Below are 23,160 nucleotides of genomic sequence, written 5' to 3' on the forward strand. Positions count from 1 at the left end.
TGCCGGCGGAGGTGTCCTGGGGCCACTCCAGTCAGAAGCAGCAGCCGGGCGCCACCAGCAGGATGGGCGGTGGGCTAGGCCCTGCTGGGCGGGGTGGCTGCCCAGCGTCCCCTCGTCCGCAGGGGCCCCCAGGCAGAGCGGCCAGACCCTGCGCCAGCGCCCGCGGATGGAGCAGGACGTGAGCGCGGTGCCGGCGGCCCCTGCCTTGGTCCCTCGTCAGACACATTTCCCAGGTGGCCCAGCAGGGTCCGCATCTGAACGGACGCTGCTCTGACACCAGCCATGTCACCACCTCCCAGCTTGGGCGACTGAGCAAGGCCTGCTCCCGGCCGCGCGGGGCAGAGGCGCCGGGCTCAGCCCCAGCACAGAGGAGGCGAGGCGGGGCGCGAAGGAGAGCCTTCTGCCACCACCGGACTCGCTAGTAAACCAAGAAGCCCCGAACCGCGCTCCAGAGCAGATCTGATGCGATGACACCCTGTGCTCGCAGGGCTCTGCTTTCACTGCGACCAATGGAACCGAAGCAGGTTTAACCACAAAAAATGATGCAAATGAGTAATGACAATTGCTAAATCCAGGATCCAGCTTCAGGCGTAGCTGGATCCAGGAGTTGAAGTATTGCTATTGGAAGTCCTTCCTGTTACTTTCTCTGCTTGACTTCCTTCGGGTGGGCCTCTTCCGCAGCCCGGCCTCCCCCACCCCAATTATGGAAGACACTTCAAGTTCAGGCTCATCTCCATCTTCTCACTGGGCAGCCCAAGCAGAAGTGGAAACCTTCTACTGTTTCCAGCAAAGCCCACACTGTTGATTCTGACTGACTTGGTTCAGGTCACATGGCCACCTCCAAGTCAATCACCAGGACCAAGGGATGTAATGTTCCCCCTAAAAAATCTGGGGCCACCTGAGTAGATTGGGGGGTCAAAATGGCAGGGGGAACCCCTCCTGCCCCAATAAGGCAGAGCCACTATTTGTCACCCCACAGTATCCAAACGGGAAAAAACCAGCCATGGCTTAAATATTCGGCTCTTCATGACAAGCTGTGTGATACGGGGAAGTGCCTCACCCTCTCTGAAAGTCCCCATTGTCAAAACAGAGCTGAGAGGAACCGCGGGATGGGGCGCCACAGGTCTGCGCCTCGCCCCCTCGGTCCCGCGTCCTGGTGACCACAGGCATTTGCCACATGCCAGGTCTGGTCAGAGAGGCTCTGAACCAGGGCCACCCAGGGCTGCCTCGGCTCTCAGGCCAAGCGCAGTTCCAGCCTCTGCGTGAGCCTAACACGCCGCGCTTCCTACCATACACAGCCGGAATCCAAGCGCCTTTCAAGACAAACTCCCTGGTACTCGGATGTGCAAGTGCTGGGCTGACCCGGACAACACACGGTGGGCCACAGCCGCCACCTGGACCAGCCGTTGCCGCTGTCCTCCCTGCAGCCACCAGAGGGCGCTCGTGAGCACCTGACCGAGGTCCCTCCTCTGCCCACAGCCCTTGAAGGCTCCCACCTCACTGGAGGTCAAAGCCCAAGGCCTCCCTGTGGTCAGAAAGGTCCTGCCGGTCCCTCCCTGCCTCCCTCCTCCTCTCTCCCCTCCCCCTGCTCTGCCACACCGCTCCTTGCACGACTTGCCAGGCTCCTCCTGCCCCAGGGCCTTTGCACAGCCGCGCCCTCTGCCTGAAGTGCTGTCCCCCAGAGCTCTCCCTGGCCGCCCCGGCTAAGCCCCCGGGCCTCCTCCTGGGCTCCTCCTGGGCTCCGACACACCGCCTGCTCTCTTATCTTCCCTGCACAGCCGTCCTGGGTTTCTTTGCTGCCTGACCGCTGGCTGGTCTAGGAGCCCTGAGGGAACTGGGAAGTTTCTGGCCAACTCTTGGCTGCAGCCTTGGGCCTCCTGGACGTGAGGGGCATGGGGAAGGTCAGCCTCCTCAGCGGGTGGGGGCCCGGGGACCAGGCAGAGCGTGATGCTGTGTGTGGGGCTGGCGGAGCCCGGCTGCTGCGGGCACCCCCAGTCAGCACCCGCTCCCCTGCACCGGCTGGGTCACTCTGGCCGGCTCACAGGGCTTCCCTCCCTCCCTCGCTTCCCTGGGGGGGCTTGCTCGTCTCCATGGCAACTGCCGTCTCCCGTCTGACTCAGACGTGTGACAGCCAAGGGGCCCAGAGGAGGTCCAGGGCCTCCCACTCGGGAGGAGGGGCGCCAGCTCCGGGGATCCTGCCTCCTGAGGGCCCCCAGCCCTGTCCTGCCTAGGGGTCTTCATCCCGCCGCGGCTGACCGCCAGCTCCGAAGGACACACTGCCTCCATCCATTTTATAGTGAGGCCCCCAGGACTGGGCCTGGCATACACTAGGTGCTCAATAAATGCCTGGGAAGAAGGGAAGGTGGGCGGGCGAGAAGGAGGAGGAAGGGCATTTGCCGGAGCACCGTGCTGACCGCCCCCCACCGCCGGGAAGGCCACTCACACCGGGCCTTTCCCCCGGCCTCTTGCCAGGTGCCCACTCCGGGTCACTGGCGGACACCGCAGGGTCAGAAGTCCCAGGAAAGGCTGAGGAACGGAGGGCTGAGCCGGGAAGCAGGACTAGCCAGCGTCCCTCCTCCCGCCGCCGGCCGCGGGGTAGGGGAGCCGAGGACCGGCCCACACGCAGTTCCTCAAGAGGGTGTCCTTCCTGACCAGAAGCTGGCCCGGGGCAGGCGGCCGGAGCAGGTGGGAACTGCTCCTGAAGACGCGGCGGTGGAGGGTCCGGGACCGGCACGGGCCACGCACTCTGCCAGCTGAGCCCTGGGCTGGCCGCGGCTTCCTCCGCTCTCCCGACAGCCCGGCCCAGGGCCCTCCTCTGGCACTGCCTCGGGCCGCGGCTTCCTGTCCGCTTGGGGCTCACCCCACCTTGTCTGGCCAGGGCCTCGCGTCCCCTGCTGGGCCCTCCAGTTGGCCTGCTCCCCACGTCCTTCAGTTTCGGCTCGTGTGTCACCTCCCAGGAAGGGCCTTCTGTGATCCCCCACTGAAGTCTCTCCTTGGTCCCGTCACACAGTTTCCACACTGGACCTGCTTTCCTGAGGTGCAGGCCCTCTCTGGTAGCCGCTGCGGCGCCCGGCAGGCTGGGCAGCTCTGTGGCAGGCTGGGAGTGGACCCTGCGCCCTGGAGCCCGAGCCTCAGCCTCCCCTGCGGCCGGATGCTGCGGCGCTGTCCGTGGTGCTGAAGGCGCTGAGGCTCTGGGCAGGGCTGTCCGGCCGCGGGACCCCGAGGGGGAACCACTCGCCTGGCCTCTGGTGGCGGAAGCCCCTCCCACGCAGAGGGTCCGGCCTCCCAAACCCACTGGCCCCGAGCTCTATGCACTCACGTGAGAGCTGCCACGGTCCTTCAGTGACCAACCCCCGCGCGGCCCTGGGTGGCCGCACCGTCTGCTCCCCTCCTGCTCTTCCGTGTGCGTCTCCAGTCCCCATCGCCCTGCCCCCGTGTCTCTGCCTTGCCCGTCTCCCTGCCCGTCTCCCTGCCCGTCTCCCCATCTCTGTCTCCGCCTCTCTGAAAGACTCAGGCTCTCCCGCTGCCTACAGAGGGCCCGGCCTCCCCTGCCGCTGGCCGGGGGGACAAGCAGACGCTGGCCCTCAGCAGCTGCCCATGGGCGGCTTGGAGGCAGCAGGCCCTGCGGCACGGTGACCACCGTGCTTCCGCCCCACTGGCCTCTGCCTCCTGCTGCCCGTGCCTCAGTGTCCCCTCTGCTCAGTGATGTGACCGACAGGCTCCGCCCGAGCCCCAGGGACCACGGCCACTCTGCACCTAAAAGTCTCATCAGCCCCCAGACACCTGGCAGCCGGAGCGCAAGGCCTGAATGATTCATTTTGTGAGTCATTTTAATATTTTATAATGATTGTGAAGAGCGTTTGCTTCTGTGTGCTTGTTGGGGACCATTAAGACAGAGCCGGTGGCTCTTGCCACCACCGCCCAGCGGGGCTGACCTCCTCCCAGGAGGGTTCCCGCTGGGGCAGGGCTTGGGGGAGATGCCTGGCGTCACGCAGAGGCTGTCTGGCGACTGGGTGGCCAGGCCAAACAGTGGGCTGCCTCTGACCCTTCCTCCTGGGCCCGCAGCTCGCCCTCCTCCTCACCGACTCCCAGGCCCCCTTACCTAGAGGAGGGTCCAGCCCCGCCGCCGTCCGAGAGTCCCTGCAAGGTCCAGCCCCGCGGCTGTGGCCTCCGCTTCCTCACACAGGCCGCGACCCACCTCATGACAGTGGCCTCCACCCAGGGCCCATCCAGCACCCAGCCCACCCTGGAAACCACAGTGGGGTCACACGGGGCGAGCGGTGGGGACGAGGCCTGGGCACCCAGAACATGGCTGGGAACCAGGTCCTGCTGTCAACAAGGTGGACGCGAGGACCAGGCGGGCGGAGATGCGCGGACAGGCAGGGGCTCGGCTGGGGGCCTTGCGGACGGGGACAGTTTGGGGTCTCTCCCAGACGAAGACCAGGGCGTCTGGCCTCCAGTGCGCGGGAGCAGGCTCTGCGTCCCCGCCACACCCAGCACAGCTGGCCACGCGGGCATCTTCCCAGCCTCCAGCTGGCCGGCCCACCAGGGAATCTGCTGAGACCTGGCGGGACGCGACAGAGGTGCCAACGCCCCCAACGTCCACCCGCCCCCCCCGTGCAGCCCCAGGGACGGGGCTGCCAGCTCTGGACGCAGCTCCCCAACCCCTCGCAGCCGGCGAGGTGCCCGTGGCCATGGGCGCTCCCCAGGTGGCTCGTCCCGGCTCCTCAGGCCCTGGCAGCCAGTCGCCCCCGCACGCGGCTGTGCCCTCCGTGGGATCTTGGGACCCCAGCCCTTCCCATCTTCCACTTCCTGGAGCCCACGAGGAGCCCAGCCTCCGCTGCCCGCCATGATGTGCCCAGGCCCAAAGCAGCAGAGTCAGGCACCGAGGACTGACCCCTGATGCCGCCAGGGACAGGCTTCCCTCCACGCAGCCTGCTGTCCCAGGCTGGCCAAGCGACGGGGACCACCGAGGTGCCAGGCTGCAGACCAGGCACCGGGGGAGGCGGAGATGAACACAAGGTGATTGTGGATGGTGATGAGAGCATTTATGCGGCACCTGCTGTATGCCAGGCCCCCTCCCAGGAGCTGTGCCCTTATTAACCTCACCGTGTCCCCATAACAGTCTCACAAGGTGGGTTCTACTGTGGTCCCATTTTGCAAGTGAGGAAACAAGTCCAGAGCACAGACCCCTGCCCAGCAGCACGCAGACGCTGAGCCCCAAGGCAGAGACGCGCCTGAACTGCGTCTGGATCTAAGTGGAGGTGGGTCGGGGATACACGAGGCGCCCTTCGCCAGCCCTGGGTCCAGCAGCGTCTGCCAGGGTCACACCGATTTGCGACTCAGCTCTGTCCACCTCCAAGCCTCGGCATCACCCAGGAAAACACCCAGCGCCCTCGGCAGTCACTTCCTTCCCTGGCGCCCCAGGCCTGGTGACAAGGGGCCGCTGTCTGTCTCCAGGACTTGCCTGCCTGTTCTGGATCCACTGCACTTTAGCCAGCACTCTAAGACTCCAAGAACCCACCGTGGACTGACGTAATGGAACAAGGGGACCCTGGCTGGAGCTCAGAGGGACGATGCAAAGCACAGAATAAGCCAGGTCTCTGGGTATCTGGTGGGAACGGCACATGCAAAGGCCCTGGGGTGGGGATGGATTCGGAACAGCAGGAAGCCAGCGAGGCTGGAGCAGAGGAGCCGAGAGCAGAGATGGGCCACACTCTCCAGAGCCTCCAGGCCACAGCGGGTCATTTAAATTTTTAGTTTTAAAATTAACACACAGTAAAATTGATTTTTGGAGAAGTGTAGAGTTTATGAATTTTTAATGAGTTTTATTGAGATATAACTCACATACCAACAACTCGCCCACTGAAAGTGGGCAGTTCCATGGTCTTTAGTTTGACCGAATCTGCAGGCGACCGCCACCCAAGACCACAGGTGGGGAGCAGGGACCCGCCCCTCCCGCCGGCCCTGGGGGCCACAAACCCAGTGCCCGCATCGCAGTTCTGGACACTGCGGGCAGCAGTGCCGGGCCCTCCCTTCCCACCTGTGGTCCTTGGACAGCCCAGCACCCCGCGGTGTGGGCAGGCCCAGCGCACATGGCGCCATTGCAGCCGCAGTGACCACCCACCAGCAGAACGTGACCCTGCGCACCTGCAGCATCCTCGGCCAGGTGAGGCAGCTGCAGCAGGGGCGGACCTGGGACCTGGTGCTCAGTGAGAGCCCAGAGCACAAGGCCACAGTGTGTGACCGGTGACTGGAGGCTCCAGGACAGGAGTGCGCAGACACGGGCGGGGCTGGGAGCGGGGGCTGCTCCCGGTCCTCCCAGCTCCGCTGCAGGAACAGGCCACCGGCCAAGGAGCCGGCGCTTCAGGTGGCGATTCCCGCAGGCGAATCCTCTCAGCGAGGTGGCTCGGGAGGGTGAGGCAGACCGGCCTCTGTCCTCCCCCGCTGCCTCCCTCAGGGCCTCCTGGAGGTCACCAGCAGGAGTCACAGGAACAGCCCCACCGGCTCCACTAGTTTCCTGGGTTGTGTCACCAGAAGTCCGGCTCAAAGGGCCACACCACAGAAGACCCAGCGCCCCTCCTGCTCCGCCTGCCCCAGAGCCCCTCGCCTGGTCCCCGTCCTTGGGTTTAGGTGATGCTCCTGCTTTTCCTCGGGAAGGCTGTGTACGCAGCACTGCGCGCCACATGGCCCTTTGGGAAGGGCTCTCTCCATTCAGCGCAGCCTTAAGGGCCACCCAAGCGACTGCGCTTATCCTCCTCCTCCCTTTTCATGGCTGAGTAGTAGTCTACCGTCTGTCCCACTGGCACTACCCACTGCAGGAGGGCGGCTGCTGGCAAAGCCCAGCTACTCGGACGGCACTGCTCATCACAGCAGGCCCCCAGGAGCACGGTCCTCACTTGAGGTGCCCCTGAAGCAGGCACGCTGGGCCCTGGAGAGTGCCTTTACTTTCCTAAAACAGCAAACAAAACCTGGCATGCCCGCCCCAGGGCACTGCGCGTGCGCGGTCCCATGGGACGGCGGCCTGTGGCTTCTCCGCGCCTGCGCTGTCTGCCCAGGGGTGCGGTGCTCCCTCCTGGCGCTTCCGTAGTGGCCGGGTGGCATCTTTCCCTGCAGCCTGCACCTCCTCTTCCGGAAGCATCTGTCCCTTGTCACCTGGGCCACGCTGCCCACCTGGGTGTTCCTATGGCCAGGTGGAGTGCACGTGTCCTTCCAGGCCCACAGCCCCTTCCTGTGCTGACCATCCTCCAGAAAGGGTCGCTGGCCCCAGTGAGGTCCAGGGTGGCTTTGTCCTCCGTGGTGCCTCTGGGCTCAGGCCGCGTGGCCATGCAAGGCCGCGAGGGTCACCTCTGGACGCTGTGTGGGTCCGCGCTGCAGGTGGACCCAGGCTCCATCTGAAACTCTCCTTGGAGTAGGAGGGACAGCCCGAGGGGACCCTCAGGAGCCGGGGAGGGCTCCTGAGCGCGGGCGCGCCCACGGTAGGGCGGGCTCAGGCAGCCGGGCTCTGGGCCTCAGTTTTCCCACGTGCCGAGCCTCGCGGCCCTGGGGGGGCTCCTGGCCCTCAGTGGCCAGAGCAGGCCGACCTTCAACCCCAGTCACCCTCCCTGGTGCGGAGGGTGCGCCCAGAGCCACCTTCCCCGAAAACCTAGACTGAAGGTAAGCAGCCTGGGTAGATCCTGGTCCTGGGGTGAAGCCGGTGACTCAGGAGCTCCACAGCGACGTCCACGCTCCTCGCTGCTGAGCCCACGCCCGGGTCGCCGGGCAGCAGGCTGAACTGGACCCTGCGTGGAGCCCCCGGCGCCCCCTCCGCGGAAAATGACATTAATGGCTGCTGGTTTGCAATTACTGTGAATCAGAGAGCAAGGCGGGATTTGTTTTCCTTCTTGAAAACGTTTGAACCCTGTGCATTGCAAACGTCACTGCCCGCGACTGGGTTTCACTGCCCGCGACTGGCGGAGAGCCCTGCTGGGGGTGCTGCCAAGACCACGCTGGTTTTCAGGAGGAAATGGGGTTCAGAGAAGGAATGCCACTTGCCTGAGGTCACACAGCTGGTGGGCCCATCACAGAAGGGAAGCGCACTGTTGTTGTTGTCTTGTTTTAATGTCCAGTGAAGTTCTAGTCCCCGTGGCAAACATCAGAGAAGACTGCAGGACGGGTGGGAGCGCTCCTCTCGGGAACACCCAACACCCATGGGGGAGGAGAGTCCTTCCAGGTTTCTATGCATATGTGCTCATGTATGTAACAGATGAATGCAGATTTGCTGACTGACACATTCCATAAGCAGGAAAGTATTTATTGAGCACCTACTGTGCACTGGTGCTGTTTTAGGCACTGGAGATACAGCTAGAAATAAAACATTTATGTGAAGACGGTTCAGGCAGAGGGACCAGCCAATGCAAAGGCCCTGGGGCTGGATCCACGAGTGAGTCCAGGGCCCAGAGGGTGAGATGGGGCCCGGAGGGCAGGAAGCTCAGAGGCTGGAATCCAGGGAAAGGGAAAGATTTAAGGTGCTTTCTCACTGTTCTGCAGGGCCGGGATGGAACCAGAGCTGCACACGGCTACGCACGCGCTGAGTCACATTCCCGGTCCCTGTGCTTCTCACGGGGGAGCCTGGCCTTGCTGAGAATGCGGGTGACCGGAAGGGGCAGGGGACACGGGGATTCTGACCAAGCAGCCGAGGGGCTGCCGTCAGCAGAGGGGCCTGCAGGGAGGGCGGAAGCCCACGGAGGGAGGGCTGGGGAGGTCTGGGCTGCAGACAGGACCCAGGACTGTGGGGTGTGGATGGGTTTGGGGCCTGGGAGTGGGCGAGCAGGGCAAGGCCCCGAGGGACAGGGGACAGGGGATGCCCGGTGATGGGGGACGGGGGTCCCGGGCCAGGATCTCCAGGAGGGGCAGAGGTGCCGGTACCAGCTGGGCATGGGGCTGGCGGGGTGGGACTGGCCCGGCAAAGCCAGGACAGGGCAGGGCAGGACAGGGCACCGCTGGAGCCAGCGCCCCAGGCTCTTCCTGCCTCGACTGCCTGTCTAGTCTGCAAAGTGGGTGCAAGCCGGCCTCCGCCCCCGGGACCGGCCAAGCACCCACCAAAGGGCACGCTGATGACCCAGCTGTCTCCTCGGTGCGTCTGTGAGGGGGTACTGTCCCCCTGTCCGGGTTCCTGGCAGAATGCAGTCCCCGGGCCCACAGGGACTTGGACAGTCTCGAGGAACAACTCAGCCAGGGAGAGCTCCCGGGAGGAGGGGCCCCACGAGTCAAAGTGCTTTTCAAAAATAAATAGCCTGATTAGCATAAGGTATGCAAATGTATGCTAATGTGACAACTATTAAAAGACTCCAAATGTCATCGAGGGAAAACACACCGGTCCTGGCTGGCAGGAGGGGAGGGGGCTGGGAGGAGAGGGTGCAGCCTGGACAGGGAGGAAGGTCGAGGAGCTGGGCCCAGGTCCCCGGGTCGCTGGCACAGGCTCCTCCTGGTCTGGCTGCGGCTGAGTGCTGAGCCTGGTGTGGCCCTGACACACCCCACACGCTGCTGCGCCCCAGAGACTGTCCAGGGCGAGGGTGCCTCCCTGCCACCTCTGTACCCTGCTGTGCTCTGCAAACCTCCTGGGAGAACCCCTGCAGGGTGACGGCCTTCTTCCCTCCAAAGGACATGCCAAACCTCCCGCCACCTGCCCAGGCGAGAGGCGCCCCTGTCACCACATCCAGCCCCACTCACTTCAAGAGAAACTTGCATCTCCTCCTCCCAGCCCGGCTTCCAAGGCAGAGGAGAAGAACCAGACCCAGGAGGGAGGGGAGCTGGGGCCAGGGTCACACAGCTATGCCATCCCCGCTCCTCGCAACACTATGGGACGAGACAACACTGGTAAAAGCACTTCGGATCTGAAAACCGAGTTCCAGAGAGGGATAGCGACTTGCCCCTGGTCACACAGCCACTGTGGGGCAGGTCGGGACCTCGCTCCGTCCTCACCCCCGTCTGCTGCCTCGCCTATCAGTCCCTGGTATTTTCCTCCAAATGGACCCACGTTGTAAAACTTAACATCATTTCAAAGCAGACTGCTCATCAAGATTGTAAAGGAAAAGCCAGAAGCGCGGGCCAGAAGCAGCCGCTAACTCAGTGTTATTCGTTTCCGAGCCCAGAAGCTACCGCTGGGGACCCGAGCAGGGCCCGCGCCCGCTGTCCGAGGGGAAGGTCCAGCTTCCAGGACGGTGGTGCCGGCTGACAGCGGCGGGCGAGGCCTTGAAACCAACCGCAGAGCGCGCTCGCCTCGCCGTCCAGGGTCTGGAGGCCGCTCGCCGGGCACCGGAGGCCATCTGCTGGCCACCGGCGAGCGTCCACCCACCTGAACGGCGGGGCTGTGGTAGTGACCGCCTTGGAGGCTCCAGCCGTGGCCACAGCGCATGGGGCAGCCTGGGTAGGGGAAGGGCGCTGGCCTGCATGGACCCCGGCCACCCGCCGCGTCCCCTGCCAGGCGCCCGTCCCAGCCGCCCATCCTGGCTCAGAGCCTCGTGGCGGCCTGCGCACCTGGGTCCCGTCCCTCGAGCACCCGGGGAAGGCGGGCTGCAGGGCGACCGGGGCCGCCCGGGTGGACACCGCCCGCCACCCCGCCCGGCGCGAGGCCAGGGTTCCCAGCATCCCCCGCAGCGCCGCGGGCACGTGACGGGCCCGGCCAATGGAGAGTGGGCGAGAGTGACGTCGCCGCCACGTCCGTTCTGGCCCACGTTCTTTCCACGAGCTGCACTTTGAAGACGAAGGAGGCGCCAGCCTCGAGTTACCAGCGGACGAAGGGACGCGAGGACCTTGGCTCGGTTAGGGCGCAGCGCTGCCCCTACGGACTCACCCTCCGCCTTCCAGCGCTCTGGGCCCATTGGCCCCGCCTCCAGCTCCTGCCAATCACCCTCTGGCCTCCTGATTGGCTCAGCCAGGCCACGTGACTGGAGGGTGCCCGAGACCCTTGATAGGTCAGTTTCCTGAGACCACCACCTGAGGACCCCTGGGGCTGCCGGGCCGGGGACTCGGAGCTGGACCAGGGCCCAGGACATTTGCTGCTGGGAGGGAAAAAGGGGAGCAAAGGTCATTGCTTCTTTGTCCTCGTATTTATTCCTGTGTTTGATGCCTTGCCATCGAGGCTGGCCTTTTCCTGGGTGGCCCCAACCCAGGATCTTGTTTCTGCAGTTTTAAAGACCCTAATGAGCCCTGACGCCCATCCCTCCCCAGTCTACCCCCGGCCTCTCCCCAGGTCCCCCCAGCAGGTGTCCACCAGGTACCACCGACACAGGAAATGGGAGCTTTGGAAATGCTCCTCTGCGCAGCCCTGCTGGTGCCCGCCCATGTTCCAGCGCCTGGCGTCCCAGTCTGGGCCCAGGCAGGCTGGAAGCGACGGGGTGGGGCTTCAGGAAGCAGTCCTCAGCCAGTGACGCGCCACTGGTGGACAAACACCCCACTGCCCTCCCCCGCTTGGGAGGGACAACCAGGTGCATGCTCTTGGCCATCTTGCAGGGTCACCCAGGAGCCGCGCCCCGCTGCCTGTAGTCCGGTGGGGCTCACTTGCTCTTTTCCCACCCCATCCCGCCCCACCAGCTCCTTGCTTCAGGAGCTCGCTCCCTCGGCCTGCTCAGACCCTGCAGTGAGGACAGCCGCAAGGCCAGTGCTTCCAGGGAGAACTTGCCAAGTTTGGGAAAACTTCATCGCCTCTTGTTCCCTGCCTGTTGGTTGCAGGCTGCACGGCCTCCATGCGCAGATTGCGACATTTGCAGTTGTGTATTAATTGCTGTGTGTTTTTTTTTTTTCCCCCAGAAACGAGATGCTCTCCTGCAATATGTGTGTGTGAGTGAGTGTGTGTGTGTGTTTAATGACTTTCTCATTTTGAGATCGGGCCAGATAGCTTTTTGAAGCAAGTCTGCCCAGCGCCTGGAACATATAGAAAATTCTGCCGGCTTAATAGCACTCCCACCCGCCCATCCATCACAGAGGCACGCCGGGATGAAAAACAAGCACATTGATTGGATCTATTTCTAATCGACAGCCTGAGATGCTTTTTGAGATACGCTATTAGATGGGAAGATGGGTGTGGAAGTGGCCGCGTCTCATGTCTCAAGGGCGTGGAGTCTGTGCGAGAAGAGCAAGGATCTTGGCCGAGTCCAGCCAGCAGTGCTGGTGCGCTCATGGTGTGCTGCGTCCTGGGCAGGGTGGGGGCGGCGTGCACATCACATGATCACAGTCATGACGGGACAGCCAGGGAGCTCTGGGGCCCAGAGGAGTTCCTGACTCAGCCTGGGGGCTCAGGGGGCTTTTGGGAGGCAGGGAGAGGTGAGATCTGAAGGCTGAACAGGAGACAATCACGAAGGTGGGCAAGAGTGTTCCAGAGAGGCACGCAGCCTGTGCCAAGGCCTGGGGTCAGTAGAGGTGACTGAGGTGACTGAAGTAGGCCGTGGGTGAGAGCGGGAAGAGTAAGGAGAGCCGGCGTTTGAGGCTGGCAGTGCTCGAGGGCTGTGGAAGGTTCAGCCATCCTGCGGACAGTAGGGAGCCACAGAAGGATTGGAAACAGGGACAAGTGGTATTTGGTGGTGCAAGCCTGTGTCCTCCATACTCAGGAGGCTGGAACAGGAAGATCACAAGCTGGAGGTCAGCCTGGGCAACTTAGGGAGTCCTTGTCTCAAAAATAAAAAGGGCTGGGGATGTTCCTCAGTGGCACCATGTGCACAGCCCCAGGTTCGCCCCCCAACACCACAACAAGTATCAGAATTATCGAACAGGCCCTAACTGTTGCGCTCCTGGGCACCCAAGGTGATGGACAGCAGGGATTTGGGAGAGACTGACACATTCCAGCGGGGGTTCAGATAACCCTGGCACCCATGTTCTCCTCAGCGACACAACAGCCAACGGGGACAGTACCCGGAGCCGCGCAGATGAGCGGATCAACCCGCGTGGCCCGTCCGTCCAATGGAACAGTATTCAGCCTTAAAAAGAAACAAGCCCCGACACAGCTGCCAGGCGGCTCTTCCTCGAGGACGTTGCTCAGGGAAGCAGCTCTAGGTTGCCGGTTCCACGGGTGAGATCCTGAGGGCGGCTGAAAACAGGTGAGTGCGCTGCAGTCGGGGCGGGAGCTGTGCCTACCGGTGGGCGTTTCTGTGGGGAGGAGATGCGTGGAGGTAGGGGCAGGGCTGTGGACCCGAATGCACGGAACACCCCGACTGTACACAGAAATGGCTCAGGTGGCGGATCTCGTGCATATGTCACCCCATCCAAGAATACCAAAAAGATTGGCAGCTGTGTGAGATCCAGGATGAAGCCAGGGGTCCAGGCTTGGACCAGGGTGCGGCCTGGGACACGGAGGAGAGCGGGGCCTGGGCGGCTTGAGGAGCAGGAGCAGAGATGGAGGACAAGCGGGCGCTGGGGCCACGCACCCATTCCCGGGCCCTGGGGACCCCAGCTCACGCGTGGCCCGACCTCTCTGATCTGCTTCCTGCAGGGAACCCCGAGTGGGAATTCATGTCACTTCTTCGGTGCAAGGACTGAGGAACGATGGATAAAAACTCTCGATCCCGCAGCGAGTCCTCCACGTGCACTCGCTTACAAGGTGCAGATGTAAAACCTGCTTTTAAATTCAATTAAGTCAGACTCAGTTCTGCTTCTGGAATACATTACCCAGCCGGAGACAGCAGGGAAGGGAGAAAAAGCACACACGCAAAACAACACAGACCTATTTAGAGATTTCCCTCTAAATGGATTTTAATTCTCTCAATTTATCAGAGGCCAGAGGAGCTGCTGACAGCCGGTGTTCGTTTGGCGTCTGCAAACCCAGTTGCAGCCACAGGGCAGAACCGGCCGGGCAGGCACCCCCTCTGATGTCCTTGTCCAGTGGTGGGAGCTCTGGGGTCACCCCTGAGCTGGCTGCGGATCCCAGCTTGCCCTCGGTGGCTGTGCGGCCCGGGGCCAAGTGCCGCACCTTCTCTGGGCTTCAGTCTCGCACCTGTAAGATGGGGCAAGGCGTGTTTAGCCCAGCAGACGGTGAAGAGTCCCGACAGCCCAGAGTGGGCCTTGCCACAGTCCTGGCACGCGGAGAAGGCTCTGTCAGGGGAAGGTGACACGCCTCCGTGTGGGCCTGGGTCGGCCTTACTGATGCTGCTCTGCAGCTGCCGGCCCAGCCCTGTGGGGAGAGCAAAACGAAGTAGGGGGCATAGGCCCTGCCTCCAGTGGCTGGGCAGCCCGGTGGGCAGGGGCAGGAGGCCCTGCAGGACCAGCTTACGCCAAGGAGTGGGTGGCTAGGGACAAGGCACTGAGCCAGCACTGAGACCTGGCAGGCCGGGGGATCCTGGCTGACGGACAGGGCTGGATTCATTCTCAGAAGCCCTACCCTCTGTGAGAGGTCTCCAGCCCAGGCCCCTTGTCACCAGAGAGCCCCACAAACCCAGCACCAGGACACAAAGCAGGTACCGGCCAACCTGCTTCCTCTCCTGGGAGCCCCCTCTGACCTTGAACTTCGGGCAGGAAGAAGCTCCCTTGCCACTCCCCAGTAGCCCCACCCTGGCCCCCAGCGCAGGACAGCACCTCAGAAGCCCGCCTATGTCCAGCCTCCATTTCCCAGGTGGGGGACGGAGGCTTGGGAGAGAGAAGGGACCCGCCTGAGGCCAGCGGCCAAGAGCTGTCCCCAGGAGGCCTGGTCCAGGCGCACTCTCTGGCTTGGGGTGGGCATCCAGGCCAGGCCCCCGTTCTGCCATCTTGGGGGAGTGGAAGGCCCCTGTGCCCAAAGGCCCATCTGCAGGGTCAAGTCAGAGGGTGCTGGGACCCTGGGGGCCAAAAACGGGGGTTTCAGAGCACAGTTGGAAAGGCAAAGGGGGTCCTGGCCCTTCCAGGCCACAGCATCCCAGGTGACCTACCTGGACCCCAGGCCACAGTTCCCTGGGCCCTGTTCTGCAGGGGCAGCCGAGTGGGCCAGGAGACCTAAAGGCACAGGGTTCCCAAGACCCGAACTGGGCCCGGAGGCTGGGGGTCAGGGTGGGAGGGAGAGGGAAAGGGAGGTGAGGGCTGGGGGCCCCTGAGCTGAAGCCAGGGTCTGCTCGGGCGGTGGCTGCCTGGGTGGCATCCCGCAAGCATCCCGCTACCTGCACGCGCAAGGCACCCCAAGGATGTGTCGCTGTGCTCCGTGGAGGGAGGCCTGGAGACAGGCAGAGACAGAGAGCCGACAGCGAAACATCAGAGGAGGCTCCAGACGGAGGCCCATCCCAGAGCAGAGGGGAGGCAGTCGGAGGAGGAGGGAGTGAGGTGCAGAGCAGGGGGAGGGGCCGCCCAGGCAGGAGCCGCAGGCCAGCGTGTCCCTAATTGTAATTACACGGGGACATTTAGTTTGTAGATGCAGCAGAAATGAACGCCTGCGCCTGCCCATTAATCTAATGGCCGTTAGTCAATCACTCTTCAAAAGCGCGGCTGCGGCTGCGTGGGGCGCGGAGCCCGCGGCGCTGGGAGGAGGCTGTCGGCTAATGGTGCCCTCGGGGAGCGCCGCGGGCCGCTCGGGGAAGGGAGCGCGGGAATGCAGGCCCTGCGGGCAGCCGCCCGCCCCGAGCCCGAGGGCGGCGAGCAGGAGTCTGGCCCGCAAGGCTGGGTTGGAGGGCGCAGTGCACCCAGGAGGGGTCCGCCCTCTACCGGAGGAGGAGCAGGCGCTGCAGAGGCATGGGACCCACTGGAAAGAGACGCCAGGCCACACCGGCCTTCGAAGCGCAGGGACGCTTGACGTTCTCAGGGCGACGAGGACCCGTCGAGGGTCCCCAGCAGACGGGCACAGTGGTTAGCCTGTAAGAAGACATCCCTGCCTCGCCCGCAGGCGGAGGGGCCAGAGCAGGGCTTTCACCGCCTGGCGGAGGTGTGCAGGGTGGGCGGCGCCAAGGCTGCGGGGACACGAGGCTGGGTCGGCGGCAGGGGATTCCCAGCGGGAGGGCGGGATGCATGCAGAGGCACGGAGTCCACTTGGTCCTCTGGCTCTGGGACGCTGGGCAGGGGGCATGGACGACTCTGGAGCACCCGCCCCAAAAGGGAGCCTAAATCGGCGCCTGCTGTGCACTTCCCACAGCCACCTGGCCTGGCATCACTCAATGGCCTGGAGCATGGGGCCCCGGGTCGCCCCGCCACCCCGTTACCACTCACCCCTCCCGCTCAGCGGGTACCCCTGTAGGGCAAGAACCTATCACCCCCTCACACCCGATCCACCCCGAATGACTGTCAGCGCCGGACCCCACCTCTGTCCCAACCTCTCACCCTTCAGTGTCTGCACCTTTGATCTAGCTCCGGCATCCCTTGCCAGGACCTGGACAGTCACCTGCACCCTGCTCCAGGGCTCCACCCTGCCCCCTGCAAACTGTCCTCACTATAGCCACCAGAGTCAGGTCCTTCCTTCTGCCCACAGCCCACCATGGCTTCCACCTTCCTCAGGAGTGAAAGCTCCAGTCCTCCCTGGGGCTAGAACCGCCTGTCCTGTCCCTCCCTGCCTCCTTTCTCTCTTCCCCTCATTCATCAGACTTGGTCCTGCCTCAGGACCTTTGCACAGGCTGTGCACAGTCTTGAACGCCTCTCACATCACACAGCTTCTCCTTATTCTGCTAAACGTCGCCTCCTCAGCTGAGCTCTCCTTGGTGCTTGCTTGGACTCCCTCCCCACCTCGTCGTGGTCTTCCGCTTTCATTTCCTGCAAAGCACAGTGTCTTCCAAAATGACCCACTAGCTCCCCAGCTGACCTTAGGGTGCAGGAAGCCGAGTCCAGGCGGCTGGTCAAGGCAGCTTCCTCGGCCCTCAGCACAGGGCCATGCACACAGTAACTGCCCTGTTTGTTCTTGTGCCTCTGAAATGCACCCTCACAGCGGCCGCGTGGGGACTTCTGTGAAGCCCATTCCACACAGCGGGAAACGGGGAACGGGGTCAGAGAGGTGGGAGTGAGGGGCGTGTCCCGAGCACAGACCCACTACCCGCGGTGTTTGGGCTGGGGGTGGGGGCGTCTGCTTGAGCCGCCCTGGGGACACTGCACAGGGAGGGTTGATAAAAGAGCCCCTGGAGGTGGGTCTCCTAATTTAGACTGGGAGAGGGGCCTCTCATGTCCCTAGCCCACCCCCCCGAGATCGTTCTGGGGATGGCCAGGCGAGGGGACCGACGACACGGGGTAGGGGGACCCGCTTCTAAAGGCCCCGCAGGTGTTGCGGATCCCCCAGCCCACGATCTCCCTCCCCTGCCCTCGGCTCCTCATCCCGCCCCCGACCTCCCCGCTGGCCCTGCAGTCCAGGCCCCGCCCACCGCCAGCCTGCAGCCAATGCCCGCGCCGCCTGGTGAGGTAATGCGCCCCCTCCGCGCTCCCATTGGCCGGCCTGGCGGCCTCTCCGCTCGGCCCCGGGGAGGTAGCGACTGTGTGCGCCGCTGGCTCGGGTCCCTGAGTCCTCGGAGGCGCCGGCCGACCGGGGCGCAGAGCCAAGGTGGCACTGGGCACGGTGCCCCCACGCTCGCCCCTCGTGTGGGACCCCCGCCCGCCCACGCCCTCTCCGGGCCCAGGTCCTAGTCAGAGGGGGCGGGGCTGGCCGTAGAGACCCCAGCCTCCCGCAGCCTCCCAGGGAGGCCCCAGTGTGAGCAGGGACAGACCCCTCCCCGCCACCGCGCAGCGAGCGAGACCCCTGAGCCGCCCCCGCCCGGCCACCGCGCATTTGCTGAGGGCCACGGGGGCAAAGCACAGCCGGCGGGGACGAGAAGCCAGGCCGGGGACAGCAGCCCACCCGGGCCGCAGACGGGCGGCGGGAGGGCGCCTCGCCTGCGCCCCGGGCCCTGTGCTCGGCCTTGGCTTCCCCGCCGCCGTCAGCCAGCGAGGGTGGATCTGGTCCCCGCTCCGCAAAAGGGCTCCGTTCTCGGGAATTCCTGCTGTCGTCCCCTCCCGCAGCCCTGCCGGCGACGTTCCTCGCGGTGGCGTCGTGCAGGGCTGCCGGGGTCGCCAGGCCAGGTGCTCGCGCCGGGCACCCGGGCGTGGGTGATGGGCCAGGAGCTGCCGGCGCCAGGCAGGCCGCGGGAAGGCGGAGGCCTGTCTTCATTTGAAATTTTGATGTCGTGCTCATCCTGGAATTTTTTGGAACTACGTTTGAATTTTTTTAAAAAATGCCGCGGTCACGTGCTCTCTAGCTGCTCGCCGAGGGTTTGGGTGCGTTTGAAAATCTTGCGCCCAAGTGCAGCCCGCGCCTTCCCTAGACTTCGCGTTCTCCCTCTCTCGCCGCGCTCTGCGGGCCGGAGGGACCCGCGCCTCCGCCCCGACGACTCCCGCCCTCGCCGCCCCCAGGGGCTTTGCGCAGCGCGCGGGGCGTGGACTTCAATCGGGCACCTCTGGCTCAGCCTCTGCCCGAGATCCCGTTGGGCCGCTCACCTCGCTCCTTTTTATTCTTTTCCTTTCTTATTCTTTGCAGTGGTAGATGGACGCGCGCCTTTATTTTATTTGTTCATTTCTATGCGGTGCTGAGGATGGAACCCAGTGCCTCACACAGGCTAGGCAAGCGCTCTGCCACTGAGCCCAGCCCAGCCCTCTTCTCTCCTTTTGATGGCTGCGTCGTACTCCAGTGTGAGGAGGGGCGGCAGAGGCGCCTGGTTGCAGTGGGCGGACTTTGGACGGTGTCCTGTGTCTGGCGCTTAGGAGGACAGCTGCCTGAGCGCCCGCTCACTGGTGGACATATGCTTTCCTTCTCTTGGGTAAACACCTAGGAGTTGATGCTGGGCTGTGTGGTAGGTGTGTATTTCACTTTTTAAGAAACTGCCAAGTGGTTTCGGAGTGACTGAGCCATTTGGTTCCCGGGCTCAGGAGGAGAGCGCCTGGGTGTCGTGCTTGGCATTCCTGTTCTCTTCTCTGGATCGGCTTTTTCAAGACACACTCTAAGGATCTGCTGGGAGAAGTTTTGACAGATATGTGGGTAACTGCTACCGGCAGCAGCGGGCTCTCCAGAAACTCCCTCGGCCTGTTGTAACCCAGAGCGAGCCTGTGCTTCCCTTTCCTGCTCTCGGATTGGCCTGGAAGCTGCACCGAGGCCCTGGCTGGCCGGAGTCCCCTCCGGTCTGTCTGGTGGCTCTTCACTTCTCGGTGGTGGGCACTGAGCCCAGAGGTGCCTTACCCCCGCCCGCATCCCGGCCCTTCCGCCACGCGGAGACAGGCCTTGCTGAGCCGCCCAGGCCACCCAGGAGCTGCCGTGCTCCCGCCTCAGCCTCCTGAGTCCCTGAGGGCCCCGGAACACGGCGGGCAGTCCCGGCCCAGCCGAGGCCGCGCGCTGGTGCCGCGTCCTGGCTCCGCCTGGTCCACACCGCGCACAGGGGGCCGCTTCGCCCTTATCTGCAGACTGAAGGGTGGAGGGGCAGGACGGGCTGTCACCCACTGGCCCCAGCCCCACAGTTCCAAGGCTGGACTCAGCCCTGGCCCTCCTGCTCCCTGTGCCCTTGAGCGCCAGGCAACTGCCTCTGCTTGGCCAGTTCCGCACCCCTTCCAGACGGCGCCAGGCAAGCCGGTACCTCCGGGCAGGTCCACCCTGGCTCTGCCGCTGCCCCTCCTCAGTCCAGCCCCCATCCTCACCCCTGGGGACCAGGGAAGTGGCCTCAGTGCCCGTCCCCACAGCCAGTCCTGCAGCAGCCAGAGGGCGCCAGTGAGCACCCGAGCAGGGCTCCGCCCCCCTCAGGGCCCCGCCCCCCTCCCCGCCTCCCTCTGCTCCAGCCCCTGGGCCTCCTCCCTGGGCCTCCAACAGCCGGGCTTGTGCTGCCCCTGGGCCTTTGCACAGTCTGTAGGGGACATCAGTTCTAGGAAGGTGGCGTATACCTGTGTGGCATCGTCACATCCCCAGCACAGTGCTTGGCACACAGCAGGTACTCAGTAGTCTTTCTGCCTGACCGCTACTTCCTGGAACCTGAGAACACAGCCTGGCGTTCCCGCCTCCCAGCTGGGAGCACCTGGCACGGACGGTGATAGAGATATTAGGGGAAAGGCTCCAAATTTCGGTCGCCTCCCTCTGCCTTTAATTATTTTGTCGACAAGGCTCACAATTCAGCGAGTCAAGGTGGCATTTGAGAGGGACGGTTCCCTTTAGCGTAGCTGACAGCTAATTTGTGGGAAGTTTAATTACAGGCGGCGTTAATTAACTGGCAGAGCGCTGGGCGAGAAGGCAGCCATCTGTTCCTGAGAACGTCCTCCCCTCCTGGGTGGGCAAGGAGAGGGCAGGGCGTGGGGAGAGGCGGGCACAGGGAGGAGGAGGGCAGAGGCCCCAGCCTCCACACAGCTCCCCGTCAGTCAGGGCGGCCATCTTGGCAGCTGGCCTCCTGTGGCCTTCTCCAGTGACCACTGGGAATGGCAGAAGTGGCCTCTGGGAATCCACCTCTTCCTGGTTGTATCACTGGGAGCAGAAAGAGCAGGATAAAGGAGGTGAAGAACACACTCTCCTTGGCCCACATTGTAGAGGACTGGCACCCACCAAAGCCAGTTGGAAGGGGAACATGGACAGAGGCGCCCTAGGAACCTGGCACAGGAGGGGTGGCCCAGTCCACCCTGTTCACCATTCATTCCTCCTCCACCTAGTCTTCATAGGGACAGTATGGATGTAGCCAACAACCTCTGGAGATGGACTTTTTGGATCCAAATTCCAGTTTTGTCCCATTCATGCTGTTTGCCCTTGGGAAAATTACCTAACCTCTCTGGGCTTCAGTTTCCTCCTGTAAAAACAGGGTTAGCCAATTGTGGTGGTGCACGCCTGTAATCCAGCGACTCAGGAGGCTGAGGCAGGAGGATTACGAGTTTGACCCCAGCCTCTACAACTTAGCAAGGCCCTCAGCAATTTACGAGAACCTATCTCAAAATAAAATCAAAAGGGCTGGGGATGTGGCTTCCTGGTTAAGCACCCCTAGGTTCAATCCCTGGTATCGTGATAAATAAATACTTCCGTTTCTCTTTCTGGAATAGTGGAGCCCGGCATTTTCCCGCTGCTCTCGGCTGGGCGGGGCCACACCCCACGTGCCATCATTTGCTCTGGCTGCAAGTGTGTCCGTGTTTGAAGAGAGTGTGGTTTTCAATAAGCTGAATTCCTGGGCTGTGGACCCAGGGCCCTCGCAAGTGCTGTGCCCTCCGCCTGGAACTCTGTTCCACCTGCGCCCAGCAGCCTGCACTGGATTGGTTGGGTCTCCCGGTCGAGGCCTCGTGCGGGGAAGCCTTCGCCCTGAGGCAAGGGCCCCTGGGCTCGCAGCACCCGCGTCCCCCACGGCCCTAAGGCCCTGCCCTGCTGAGCCGGAGCCACGTAGGCAGGGGAGCAGGGACCCGCCCAGCCACGCAGGCAGCCGCGGACCTTCGCACAGTGTGGGGAGGCTGCCCCTGGCCTCCCGGGACAGGTGGGCGGGGAGGACCCAGGCGCTGGAGGCTGCGGCCCCAGGGGGGGCGCTTGCCAAATGCAGGGCTCTGCGGGCGAGATGGGTTCCACTGTGCGGCCTGAAGTCCACGGAGACTCAGGACAGACCGCAGGGGCGCCCTGTTACTCCCAGGTGACTCTGAACTTGTCGCCATGGCCCGAAGACCTTGTTTCCTTGGCCCTCCTCTCCTTGCCGACCTCTTTGCTCCAGGACCCCTCACGCCTCCGGCCTCAGGGCCTTTGCTCCGGCAGTTCCCTCCACCCCGAATGCTGTGCCCTGCACTGTCCCCACTTCTCCCCGTGCTGAAGCCTTTCTGTCCCAGGTCTCTGCCCACATGTGACCTCCTTGGGGATGCCCTCCCTGATCACCCCTGTTTCAGTTCACCACCCCTGGAACGCTGCCCCCGAACAACTAACTAGGGAGCAAACCCTCTGAGTGGGGCCAGGAACTCTCTTGGTCACAGAGTCCCCAGCACAGCACTGAACACATAGTAGGTGCTTATTAAACGTGGATGGGGAGACAGTTGAGGGAAAGAGTGACGCACAACTTGTGAACCTGAGTTGGAATCCTGGGTTAGCCCTGGCATGCTGTGTGGCTTCAGGCAACTTGCTGAACCTCTCTGTTCTTCAGGTGGAAGGTGGGATTAACCTACCTCTCTTGCAGCGGTGTGAGGAGGTCTGATGTCGCAGGAAGGGAACAGGAGCCAGCGCTGGACACCCCAAATCCTGTAGGTAAAAGGCCCAATGAGGAGAAGGCCGGTCCTTTTCATATTTCCTCCGGGCCAGCTTCAGGGGCCCCAGGGAACATGCGCTGGGCAGAAAGGCGAGTCCCCGGCCCTGGGGACGGGGCAGCGGCGTCCTCAGCCACAGCCTCCTCCGCTGGGCCTGCAGTCCCTGCTTGTCCCCAAGTGCCCTCCACGTGCCGCCTGGACGCTCAGGAAGGGGCCTCCACCTGTGCTCCCGGGAGCTGCGCTGAGGCCTCGCGGAGGCTGGAGGAGGCCGGGAGGCCGCAGGTCCCACGGGCACGCAGTAAGCACCTCCTGGCCGCGGGGGACCCGGGCCTTTCCACGGATGCCTGGCGCCTGTGCGCAGACCCCGTCCCAGAAGCCCGGCAGCTGGAAGGGCGGCGCCACCCCAGCCAGGCCGAGGGCAGGTCACTCAGCGCAGCAGGCAGCGCAGAGAGCCGCCCAGGTGCCTGCTCCCCGGTTCATGGGTGGGAGACCGCGGCCGCCGAGGCGGGATGGTGGAGCGACCCGCGCACAGTAGGGCCTCGGGAAGAGCTTTGGTCCAGGGACGCGCTCCCCTGGGAGGAGACTCAGGCTAAAGCCTGGGGAGTCTTTCATTCATCCCCGACTCGAGTCTCCGCGGCCGCGTCCAGTAGGTCCCAAGAGTGGCCTGTGGCAGGCAGGACCACGCCTGCTCTCTCCCCTGTGCAAATGCAGCCCAGGGCAGCTGCTCACGCAGAATAAAATGACCCTCCCAGCATCCCAAGCTTTCCAGCCAATGCAGTGGGATTTCTGGAAAGTGGCCTTAAAGGGAGAGTCCAGTCCTTCCTCATTGCCTGGAATGCCCGTGTGAAGGTGGAGCTGAAGCAGCTGCATTGCCCCAGGAGGTGGAGCCTGGGGGCCAAGGGCGTGAAAAGTCTTGGTTTGAACAGCATGGAGCCTCCAGGCCACCCGAGACTCAGGGCGCATACTGGGAATTAGTCCTGTGTGCCTGTGCTGCTGTGGTCGGGGCCTGGATCCCACGCCCGCGCTGGCTCTTACACTGTCCCTTCCTGCGTC

General features: G+C 63.8%; 1 long non-coding RNA gene across 1 annotated transcript; it reads right to left on the reverse strand.

Moving 5' to 3' along the window:
* Nucleotides 1-18,371: 18,371 nt before the first annotated feature.
* LOC306646354 lies at nucleotides 18,372-22,448 on the reverse strand. The gene is made up of 4 exons (XR_013759854.1): nucleotides 22,329-22,448; nucleotides 22,030-22,102; nucleotides 19,804-19,934; nucleotides 18,372-18,886 (listed from the first exon to the last, which is right to left on the reverse strand). It is a non-coding gene; the product is annotated as an uncharacterized lncRNA (long non-coding RNA).
* Between the last annotated feature and the right edge of the window lie 712 nt (nucleotides 22,449-23,160).

The sequence above is a fragment of the Sciurus vulgaris genome (genome assembly GCF_902686455.1).
Source record: "Sciurus vulgaris genome assembly, chromosome: 16".
NCBI lineage: Eukaryota > Metazoa > Chordata > Mammalia > Rodentia > Sciuridae > Sciurus > Sciurus vulgaris.